Below are 12,096 nucleotides of genomic sequence, written 5' to 3' on the forward strand. Positions count from 1 at the left end.
ATTGTTAAACACCATCTGCATTATGCAAAAATTAGTGCAAGATGGGTCCCTCGCGTATCTCAATGAGCTGGCGGCGAAGGACTATGCAGCAGGAATACAGAAACTTGTCACACGTTATGACAAATGCCTTAATTTGCTTGGAGATTATGTTGAGAAGTAGTTTAAAGTATCCTCTTTCAAATAAAATTTTTTATGTTTGTTAATATTTACTTTTGTGTCTTTATTTCACGAACGGGTACTACTTTCCGGATGACCCTCGTGTGTGTGTGTGTATATATATATATATATATATATATATATATATATATATATATATATATATATATATATATATATTTGCGTGCCTTCAAACACACTCCACCACCAAAAGATCCATGGTTCAAGTTTCGGTCAAGGAAACAGTTAAACGTCTAAGAACTGATCTATTACAACTTCCCCACCAATTCTGTGTTTGTCTATTATGTATTCCCATCCATTTTTCTCATGTTTATCCTATCAATGCGAATGAATACTCGTTTACGATTTGGTGGGTTTTCCTGTCTGAATTATATATATATGTATATATATATATATATATATATATATATATATATATATATATATATATATATATATACACACACACACACACACACGTAGGTCGCGGTAGTCCAGTGGGTAGAGCGTTGGACTGCTGACCGGAGGGTCCTGGGTTCGATTCCCGGGCAAGGCACTCTGGGCACTTGCAGCTCCACCCAAGCTTAAGTGATTTTTCAGGTACCAGGTCTTCCTGAGGAACCATAACCGGCACAGGGAAAGAAACTGCCCCCCCTACCCTGATGTGTGAATTTTCACACGCCGTATAGGGCTTAGTACTGGGTGAACTCTACCATCACCTACTAAACCGACCTTCGGGTTGATTACTGTGTTTATGCTTTATATACACACACACACACACATTCAAACACGAAATCCCGTCATATAGCGAACAAATATTCATTCACATGGAAATAGATATAAGGAAAAGTGATAGGAACGCATAGAAAGGATTAACACAGGAGAGGTGGATAAGGCGGAATCGGGCAGGTTACAATCGCAAAAATATTTCCTTGACCGGGATTTGAACCATGGATCTTTGGAATTTCCGGGCCGATGCTCTAACTAAAATCTGCGGGGGGCCTATGCAACCAAGTACCTCGATTCTTTGGCCAAGAGTTGGTGTTAGGGAGCTGTTTCACCCTCCAAAGGAGAAATGAGCAACTCACGAGGAATGGGCAGAAGGAAAGCAATCATACAAGGTCATACAGAATAGAAACTGTGCGTTTCGTTGCATGCAGAGCCAGATGAAGGAGACGAGCCACATTGGCCAAATACGCATTAAAATACGAAAACCACCTCATGGCGAACGAATATACATTTACATGGAGATAGATATAAGGGAGAGGGATAGGAGCACATATACTTTTACATGAACCAACAAATAAACAACTGCGAATGTACGCAAGCAAACTTACGAAGGGAAAACATCCCCTTCATCCCCTTCCCTCACACTCCCTACAAGCCAGCCCTCCCCTCTCAAAGTCTGGGTATTGTTACGGGAAATTCTTCCTCTCCAATCACAATCTCTTAATACGCTACCACGAACACCAATCCTACCCTCTTTCCCCCACAAATGGTTCCATGGATACACCACTCACCCCATTACAGCCCAAACACCACAGGCGTATCGGGAGCATCGTTCCACGCATAACAAGGGAACTCGGAACTGCGGAAACAAAAACCCTGGACTAATAAAACTTTTGCCATTTCTCCGAGAGAAGGGATCGAGAGGGAAGGAAGTGTGTTAGATGGTGGAAGGGAGGGTTAAATTTTTTTTATTCCTTTCCCCCTGGTTTTTTTTCACCCCATTATTATTTTCTTTTATATCCTACGTTCTGAAGTCCACAGAATCCAGTTCTCTTTTTCAACTCGACAAATACTGACTCTGTCTGTCTATTACTACATCTAGATCAAATGCCCAAAATGGCATTTATCCTTCTCTCTCGATACAACATTTACGTCCGGGTATGAGCGTCTTCCTTTTAGAGGTTTTAACCCTTGGCACCAAGAAATTATTAAATGACGACTATTAATTAGTGGTGTGTACTACATTTTGATGTCTACGCTAGCCCTATGGCTTGAGCTTTCGACTCAACAGCTTTCGAGGCACCAGGTTCAAATCCCCGCGTGATAACTATGAACTTTTTACTTCATCATTATGCTATTATTTTTATGGATACAGGCTGACTATATAGGCATTCCTTAGGTTTGACTCAACCTGACCACCACGGTCAAAAAATTACGTTTTTAAAACCTGCAAACCTCTACCCTCCATTCTGTCAAAAATTCCAACCCTATTCTTGCCCTTGTTTCCCTAACGTTTTCTCCTCTACTACAGTCTTCAACATTCCATCGCCAATCAAGTTGCTTTGTATTCATCTTTCCTGTTTCCCTTAGTGTTCCCCGAATTTTTCTTATAATCCTCACTAAACGCACTTTTCATCAATTCCCTCCTCCCTGAGAAGGTTTCTTTGCCTAATGCAATTCTTTTAATACTCCTAATTTGACCATCTTAATTCAAAACATTTGGAAGATGCGAACGGTAAACTCTTTTACCTGCTCTAGTTTCTGTCGTTCTCTTTCTCGAAAATCTCTTTTTTCTAGCCTTATCTAAATAAATCCGAGCTGCGCTATTATATGCCGATAGAATTTCGTGGGAAATGTCCACAATGGGTAAAGTTTGCACTGGGGAAAGAGTTGACCATTCTGCTTGGTATTCTGATTTTATTAATACCGCCTGCCTCTTTCTCGAGGACTTATTTCTGTGAAATATACCTGTACGGCGATAACCTCGCCTACAAAAATCAAGTTAGTTAGAGTTAGAATTAGCATAATTCCTATTATTAATATTAGGAACTCACAAGGATCTGGGAGAGGAGAGAATTACTATATATTGATTTTATGCTGATCAACGACAAAATGTCACAGTAAAATGATAATTACCTCCAATTTATCAGAAAATTGATGGAATAAAATTATCTAAATAAATGAATTAGCAATTTTTTAACTTAAAGAGTAGACACATACCCTAATGGTCCAATCAAGTGCCTAATTGGTCGCGTTTTATATAATTAAAATTACACCTTCCACAAACATTTTGAGTGAAATTCAAGTACTCTGCTCCGTAGTTGAATTATTGCGTACCGGACCAAAATATCTGGAAATTAGTTAACCTTTTACTCGGGTATACTCTAGATTGCTCTACAGATGCAAATTTGGACTCCTGTTCATGAATTTTAGGCAAGTGGTAGTTAAAGTTCTATTGAAGGTGGTTGGGAGAGATGAAGATACGCTACTGTGTGAAAGTGGCATGGAAAATGAGTTGGACGGAGTTAGGAGCTGAATTCTAAATAAAAAGGAAAAACCGGTGAAAAGAAGATAAGATATGTGTATCTCAACGGACGGATTTCGAGATGCATTAACTAGCTGAAAAAAGTGCACAAGTGGAGATATGAGCAACCGCCAAGGACCACCTGGGTTGTTCAGTTGATAAAAGATACAATCGATGGACGAAACAAGAAACTGAAGACTTAAAAGCTGGTAAAAAAAACACTCCTAGGGATTGTCATTAGATAGGTCATAAATAAAAGATAAAAAAATTATCATAATTATTAGATTAAAAAAGATATCATAACATGAGATAGATATCACTTATATGTCACTCTCTAAAATATAAGATTTAATTCCGTTCGCAGGTAACATTGAATTATTTGCAGAAATTCTAGTACACCAGCAAGCAACTCTGTATGCCATAGACCAAGCACTTCGGGAATATAATATGAGCATCAACAAGAAGAAAACTGAAATCCTTGAGTGTGCAAGAGATATGCAGAAGACATAAATTATGATTCGAGGAGTGAAAATAGAGCCAGGGGATCCCTTCGTCCAAATGAGTTGCAGTATCACTTGGGATGAATTAAGTTCGATCAATATTAATAACAATGGAAGTATAGCTCAAACTAAGAAGGTATTGATGTAGAAGAGGCTGATGAATTTAAGGTTGCAAGCAATGAAACAAATTGTCAAAAATTTCGTTTGTAGCATGGCACTCGGCGCTTCAGAGACACGGAATAATGGAAAACGGACCATGGAAGAATGCCTTTGATTCATGGTGCTAAGGGGGAGAATACTAATCATTAAATGAAGCCAAAATTGAGGATCAAGAATTTCGATCGTTCAGTAGACAAAATGACCTCTTTGCAAAAACACCCATCCCGAGGCGCATATTGTCGGTATTGAGAATCAGGTAAATGTTCCATAGAATTTGATGTTAGGCTGAGGAAATTGTCAAGTGTAAAAACCGAGAAACTGCGACGAGAGTACAACTTCCCACCGGATTACCATAATACAATATTTTCAGTCATGGCTGCCATTTTGATATTATGAAGCTGACAAGCAAATAGCAAAGTATTATGCACTCATTGTTCTTATTGAATACAAGCTTTCTTACAAAAATATAAGTGGATTTTCACCCCAAAATATGTCGGAAAACAAGATTTAAATTGTTTATTTCACTATGACCGTGCTTGTCATGGGACTAAAATTAAAGATGGTAAAAATTATCGAAATATTTTGTATTGTGTTTGGCTTCTTATCAAGAGATTCTAGAAAACAAAAGAGATATTTTGCTTCAGTTTTGGTAAACGGAAGTTTAGACGGCAGAGCCATCTCTTGGCGTCTGGGACAACACGCCGTGATTGACATATAAGTAGCCTCTTTTTCTCCACGAGGTGGAAGTTAGAACTTTTTAATAAGAAGTCAAACACCTCACCATTATGTTTTCCTTACATGTATTAAAAATAGCAATAATTCCTTGATTTTACAGGCAAAATTTTATCTTATTCTTGGTTTTATGTCTTTAGCATTGATAAAATATTTACCTTAGGAAAGCTTGAGAGTTCAAGTCTTTACGACAAGACCTGGAATGCATATTATATTCAACTCTCACTTTAAATTGTTAAATATCAATAAATAAAGTGTTTTTCTCGGTGATTCGGGAAATTTTGACCCAAAAAACATTGAGGTGATATTATAAATATGCCATTCCATTTATCTTTTTCTCATATCACTTAAAATTAAAAGAATGCTTTTAGTAATAGCATATTTATTCACAATTTTTTAGCGACCAATTTCGTAAAATATGTTCTTTTTAACACAAATTTGAGTTAATTTTAAGATAATAAGGAGGGGACTATTGTATGAAAAAGAAAGGTCGTTGGAAAGAAAAGAGTAAAGATATATCTGTTACAAATTATCATTTCCCCGTCTTCACTATACCAACTATTTGGAAAGAATCTACATCTAGAGAATACCCCGCAAGCCGCCGCAAGGGAATGTGACCCTTGTTCTTGCTAGCGTTGGGTAACCAGCCATGCATGAACAATCACCATCTTGTTACCTCTACACAAATATTAGTTTGATCATAAATTCTAAAAATTTTAATCACAGGAAAGTAAATACTTACACGCAACAATATTCATTAACAGGATACGTATATTCAAATCATGCTGTAGAATTATCAAAATGATTGGTGTATTGAATTAAAAGAATAACATTCAGGAAAAACATGCAAGATCTCGACAAATATATACACTACCAATGCTAATTATCTCTTGCTGTCATATAATTATCAAATGCTGTCATATGTAATTTAATAAATAATGGTTCGAATAAAAATGACATTTTAAATCTATACGTTGTACAATAAATCTCCATGAGTTTATGTAGGTGATCTGATCTTCCATAATAAGTCGGGACCTGTTATATATCTTTTACCTACCTCAAATTTACACAATAAATTTAACCTGCATGCAAGCCTGCGGTAAATTAGTGGCTCCCATTCTAATTCTTCCAATAGTATCGTGACACTGCTTTCTTGTTCATAACAAATTTTCACAAACCTAGCTACGCCACGTTGTGCTCGATCTAGTTTAAAAATTAAGCCTATTTCATGAGGATGCCATACAGCTACATTCTCAAGCTGGGGCCGAACTAACGTGAAATAACAAAGCTTTTTGACATTTTTGTTGTAATTCCCAAGTATTCTTCTTACGAATTCTAACTTGTTATGAGCCATTCAGCAAATTCAGTGAATGTGTTTTCCCCAGGACATGTCCGTAGTTACCGTTATACGCGAGTATTTTACCGATCCTACGGGTGTTAGGCTGGTGTTAGTCTAACTATATCAAATAATATTTCCTTAAGCCGTGAAGGGTTCCCTATGCCTATTACTTCTTAATTTGTTTCCCTTTACGTTCCTTTCCTTCCCCCTCTCACATATCCCATCTTTTTAAACACTATGGAAAAGCATGAGCGAGGTCGATTTGAAAAGTAAGGTCTCCTATTTTTTTCATTGAAAATCAAATTTATTCTCAACTTTGCGTACATTTTTGGAAAGGTTGAGCATTTAGCTATTCTTCTACATAGTTGCCTTAAATTCATCGTCCTTTAGTGGAAGTGTACGGTGAGAAATGTATAGACATCAAAAACGTGTAGAAGTGGCGCAGGGAATTTTATGATGGCCGGGAAAACGTCCACGATGAGCAGCGGTCGGGGCGGCCGAGTTTGCTGGAATCAACGGTGGTTATAATTGACGAGATGGTGCGCAATAACCGGAGAATTACCCTTCATGAGATAAAGGAAGGCCTTAATGAGGAGAGTGGCTACTTCGTGCAGAATATTGTGTCGGAGGTCATCGGTTACAACAAGGTGTCTCGCCAAAAGAGTGTGTCTGCATCATGACAATGCACGTCCACACCAACATGCACGTTTCACATCAAACGACCACCCTATTCAATGAATTCGGCTGGGATATCATCGACCACCCTTCTTACAGCCCGGACGTTACCCCCAGCGACTATCACTCGTTTCCCGCTCTCAAGAAACACCTTGGAGGACATAAATTCAAGTCAGACGAGGAAGTGCAAGAAGCAGTCGTAAGCTTCTTGACGCGGCGGGATAAAGGTACGATGCAGGTATTAGAAAGCTGCTTACAAGGATGCAAAAAGTGATTGATCGCAAGGCAACTATGTAGAAGAATAGCTAAATGCTCAACCTTTCCAAAAATGTACGCAAAGTTGAGAATAAATTTGATTTTTCATGAAAAAAATAGGAGACCTGACTTTTCGAATCACCCTCGTACCTAAGTATATTTTGACTTTTACAAACATTATAACAATAAGAACGAAAAACCTATGTCAAGAATAAATCGGTAAAGCTGAAACATAATATTAGGTAATGCATAGTGTAATACATATTCTTCACTTTTCCTTCTTCAAAATATCCAAAGAAGTCCAATTTCTTCCATTTTGTTTCTAGACGCCTTTGGAGTTGAAACTCATTGAGGTGCGTTTAATTTAAGATAGGTAACACAACTGTTACAGTTTGGAGTTTGCTGGAGTCAGTCAGTGAACTCCCATATCAATCTTTCAACTCCATGACCCAGTTTTGAGTGGTAATTTTAGAGTCTTGACTGCAGAAGAGCGTCAGTCTGGATGGAATTGCCGAAGAAAAGACGTAAAATAAAACCGAGGATCAACTGTTTGCCTTGATGCGAAAGTCATCGTTCTTCCTCATATTCATTTTACATTTTGAATCAGGAAAGAAAATTCAAACTGCAAACCCTGCCTATTTAAATTCTCCTCGAATTGAATTGGTAACAATGCAATTTAAGAAATCCTTGAATGGTATTATCTGCAACAAAAAAGTGTTTCCTAAATTGAACCCCAAGGGCTCAATCCGAGGAAAGTTCAATTCATTACTCTTTATATATATATATATATATATATATATATATATATATATATATATATATATATATATATATATATATATATATATATATATATATATATATATATATATATATATACTCGTATATATATACATATATATAATATATATATATATATATATATATATATATATATATATAATTGTGTTATTTCGGAAATTGTAGCCGCCAGATACTGGAAAATGAAAACATACATGAGTTTGACACAACAAATTTCAATTAAATCAATAATGGCCGATTAAGTTTATATTATTCACATTTGGAATTTGGATTGAAAAACAATAATACTACGAGGGTCATCCGGAAAGTAGTGCCCGTTCGTGAAATAAAGACACAAAAGTAAATATTAACAAACATAAAAAATTTTATTTGAAAGAGGATACTTTAAACTACTTCTCAACATAATCTCCAAGCAAATTAAGGCATTTGTCATAACGTGTGACAAGTTTCTGTATTCCTGCTGCATAGTCCTTCGCCGCCAGCTCATTGAGATACGCGAGGGACCCATCTTGCACTAATTTTTGCATAATGCAGATGGTGTTTAACAATTTCATGAACAATTGTTCGAGAAACATTGGGAAAATGCTCACAGATGTCATCAATTGTGACGCGCCGATCGTTCCTCACGAATTCGTCAACTGAGCTCACCAGTTGGTCTGTAATGACAGACGGTCTCCCCGAACGCTCATCGTCGTGTGTGTTCCCCCTCCCCATGTTGAAGTTGCGACACCACCGCCGAACAGACGACTCGTCCATTACATTGTCTCCATACACCTCCTTTAATTGGCGATGAATATCACATGGGCGAACGTTTCTTGCATTGAGGAATTTAATCACTGCCCTCACTTCACAACTGGCGGCGTTCTCAATTTTTTTAAACATTGTAAACAATCACAGAAACAACACAGGCAATGCTAGCGTCACGCAACTTGGCTCAGAGAAGGCAGACAAGCCACTGAAGCTATCTGACCTCGTCCAGCGGCTACTCGCGTCGTCAGCACTTCATGCGGCACGAACGGGTACTACTTTCCGGATGACCCTCGTATATTTTACAGTTCTCCTTATTTTTTAAATGAATATCCATACAAAACGGTGGTAATCGACTTTTTCTTGCCTAAAAGGATACGAAAACGGCAGAGTATTAGTAACTCGAAGTAGATTGAAAATCTCTATGCACTAGTGACATTCTAAGTGATTGATGATGAAGATAGAAGAAGAAACCATATTTTGCAAGTGTTTGCATCCTGAAGAACATGTGATGGACGTTTCCGGGTCAAAACTCACTTTCGTACCTATCGTTTTCTACAGAAATTTTAGGAACAATAAAAATTTTTCATCATGGAAAACCTGATTAAAACATGACTTTTGTTTCATGACTAAGGGAGTTTACTTCGAAGCATGTGTACTCAACAAGTTGTATTCTTTTCCATTCTCTCAAATTCCGTCCCTTGAGGAAAAGTTTACATTGGCTGGCATTGCATATGTTCAAAAGTCAGAAAAGTGAACATTTTATTTTTTAAGAGTGTTATGATAACTGGTGGTGTATGTCCATCAAGTTTTCAATTATCTCTCCGCGTGAATACTATCCAGAAATATTTTAAAAGAATTGATCCATTTTATGGTATAAAAACATTAATATAGCCCAGTTCTGCCAGGTCTGTCTCGGTATGGTAGAGGTCTATCGTATTAATTATTGCGGTTCATTTTTATTCCCTCCTTTTTCTTTAAAAAAAATTATTTCATTGGATGTTTCAACGCTTGTTTTAAACTAAGAGTTCCGAATAGTAAGAGTGTGTATTATTTTGCACGTTTTTTCAAGATTTTATAGTAAATATTTTTTTCCCTTTTCTCTTCCTATCCAATATCATCCCTTATCCCTTACCCACCCCACCTTGTACTTGCACCCTCTCCCAAACACTTTTTGTTTGATCGTGGGGTATTTATGAGGATGTTGATGAATAGGTTTTCGTTTGAATCCATTAGTTTGATTCGCTCTTGCGTCGCAAATACTACTCAAATACTACGCAAATACTACTGAATAATCAACTTAAGTATTTCACCACAGCCTATATTAAACTTAGTGATGTCTTTCGTTGGGTTATCAATTCTCTCGACGTTATCGTTTTCCTTCTGCGATAAAATTTCAACAGAAACGATAGGTTGTAAATTTGCGTGTTAGACAAGTTACTCGAACTGCAATCATCATTGGATACAATCGGTATCACATCAATCAACCCTCTATGAGGTAAGCAGTTATGATATTATGAAGTTACGTGTAATCCATTTATGTGAAATATGGCTAATAATTGTCGCAGGTCAAGCGTATTCTACTGACTATTGTATCAGTAGTCCACCAAGAGATGTCGCCTATCAAGCAGAATGTTAGCGCACGAAGAGGAGCACGTAGTACCCGCAGGATGGCGCCAGCGGCGATGTCACGAACCTAAAGCGGCGACTGGAATGCATATTACGTCCTTTATGTGCGCCGACTGCCCTCCATTACGACAAACCACATCTCGCGCATAACACAACTCATTTCAACATCAACAGGGGAAAAGAGATGTTAGAACCATCGATGGACCGATCGTAGCTCATCCGCGGAAGGTACAAAGGGAATGGCAAAGGTTAAAAGCGTTCCTCAAAATGTGAATTTCACCCAAGTTTTCTAGATCCATCGGGTGAAATTTTTATAGTCTTCGGAAGAAAATTTCAGTGGTTTAAAATTCTGTTCAACCTAGGTCACCATTTTTTAAAGTTCGTGCTATCATTATTAATTATACGAGTTATGTTCAAAAAGTTCCCCAACTGTTTTAATGCGCCTCCAGCTGGTTATTTTTTATTCCGCTTGGAGTCGTTGTGTCCGCAGAAACTTCCCTAATAACCGCATTTTACCACTTTGTTGATATCTTTCTTTGTTGATTGGTCACAACCGTTTATTGTAAAAGGGTGCACGTGGAGTGCGGTGCTGAATCGAATCCGCGAAAATGAGCTCTTTCAAGAAGTAGCGTTGTTCTGTGAAATTCTGCGTGATACTCCGCAAATCCTTCACGGAAACTTTTGAGTTTATTACCATGGCGAGGATGCTATGAAACGCATTGCATGTTATAAGTGGTTTACCTGGTTCAAAAAGGGGTGACAATCATGGGAACTCGTTAGTTTTTAACCAAAAACAAAACCGCTGTGCTTCCACAACAGACCTGGGTCCATGTGATTTTTTTTCAGTTGCCCAAACTAAAATCCCCGCTCAAGGGAAACAGATTTGCCACCATTCCAGAGATAGGGACATAAATGGCGAAGGAGCATGCCGGATTAAGCGCCGCATTGCTGTTTCAAAAACTAGAAATACCGTTGGGATAAGTGCATACAGTGAGGAGGAGACTATTTTGCAGGGAGCCCAGACAAATAATTTGTCAGTTAAGTATTTTTTTGTAGTAAAAATGTTCTGAAACGTTTAGAACAGACCTCATATCTCCACAGGGTTTCAGTTTTAACTAAAACTTTAACTAGACACGATTTCTTACAAGATAAATTTCAACCTTTTGAACATACCTCGTATCATCTAGATTAATGGCTAAACACATCATAAATATTAATGATAAAACCTTTTTATGGCTCTTCGGTCGCCTCCTGTGCTCATCCGTGAGGCCCTTGAGTTCCTGATTGGGACTTATTATCAGGTTCCCTAGACGTCGAGCCACTCGAGCACAATACCCATGTCCAATTCGGGTTCGAACATAGGGCTAGCAGGCAAGCACATTCCTTGTATTACTAACCCGACTGTCAAATGAGCGAATTGAGCGCAAGCACATAAAATCAAAAATTTTAATTAATTCACTCTTCGCTTATAGTATTCTTATCAGCTCTTCCCACTGATTGAACTCCTTTATAATTCCGTAGGCGAAGTATTATTATCTTCCCATGAAATTCATCAAAATGAAGTTATATATTTATTTTTATTTCATCATATTTTTTTCAAATGATCCCTTCCAGTTAAATTCTTGGCCATTTATTTCCGCTTGATAGATGCATCGATACGTATTTTTTCAAAGAAACAACATCTTACCATCTTATATAAAAAAGGCGGAAATTCTTGTTGATATGCACCTTTAAATAGAGCTTTTCAATATAAGTCGAGATAGTTTGAAAAGTGTTTGACATTACTGATTTTACTAAAGGTATCCCAAACAAAAGTCGTGGAGCATCTTTACTGTCACTGATATGCATAA

The sequence above is a fragment of the Hetaerina americana genome, unplaced genomic scaffold, assembly GCF_022747635.1.
Source record: "Hetaerina americana unplaced genomic scaffold, ioHetAmer1.1.p SCAF_6, whole genome shotgun sequence".
Classification (NCBI taxonomy): domain Eukaryota; kingdom Metazoa; phylum Arthropoda; class Insecta; order Odonata; family Calopterygidae; genus Hetaerina; species Hetaerina americana.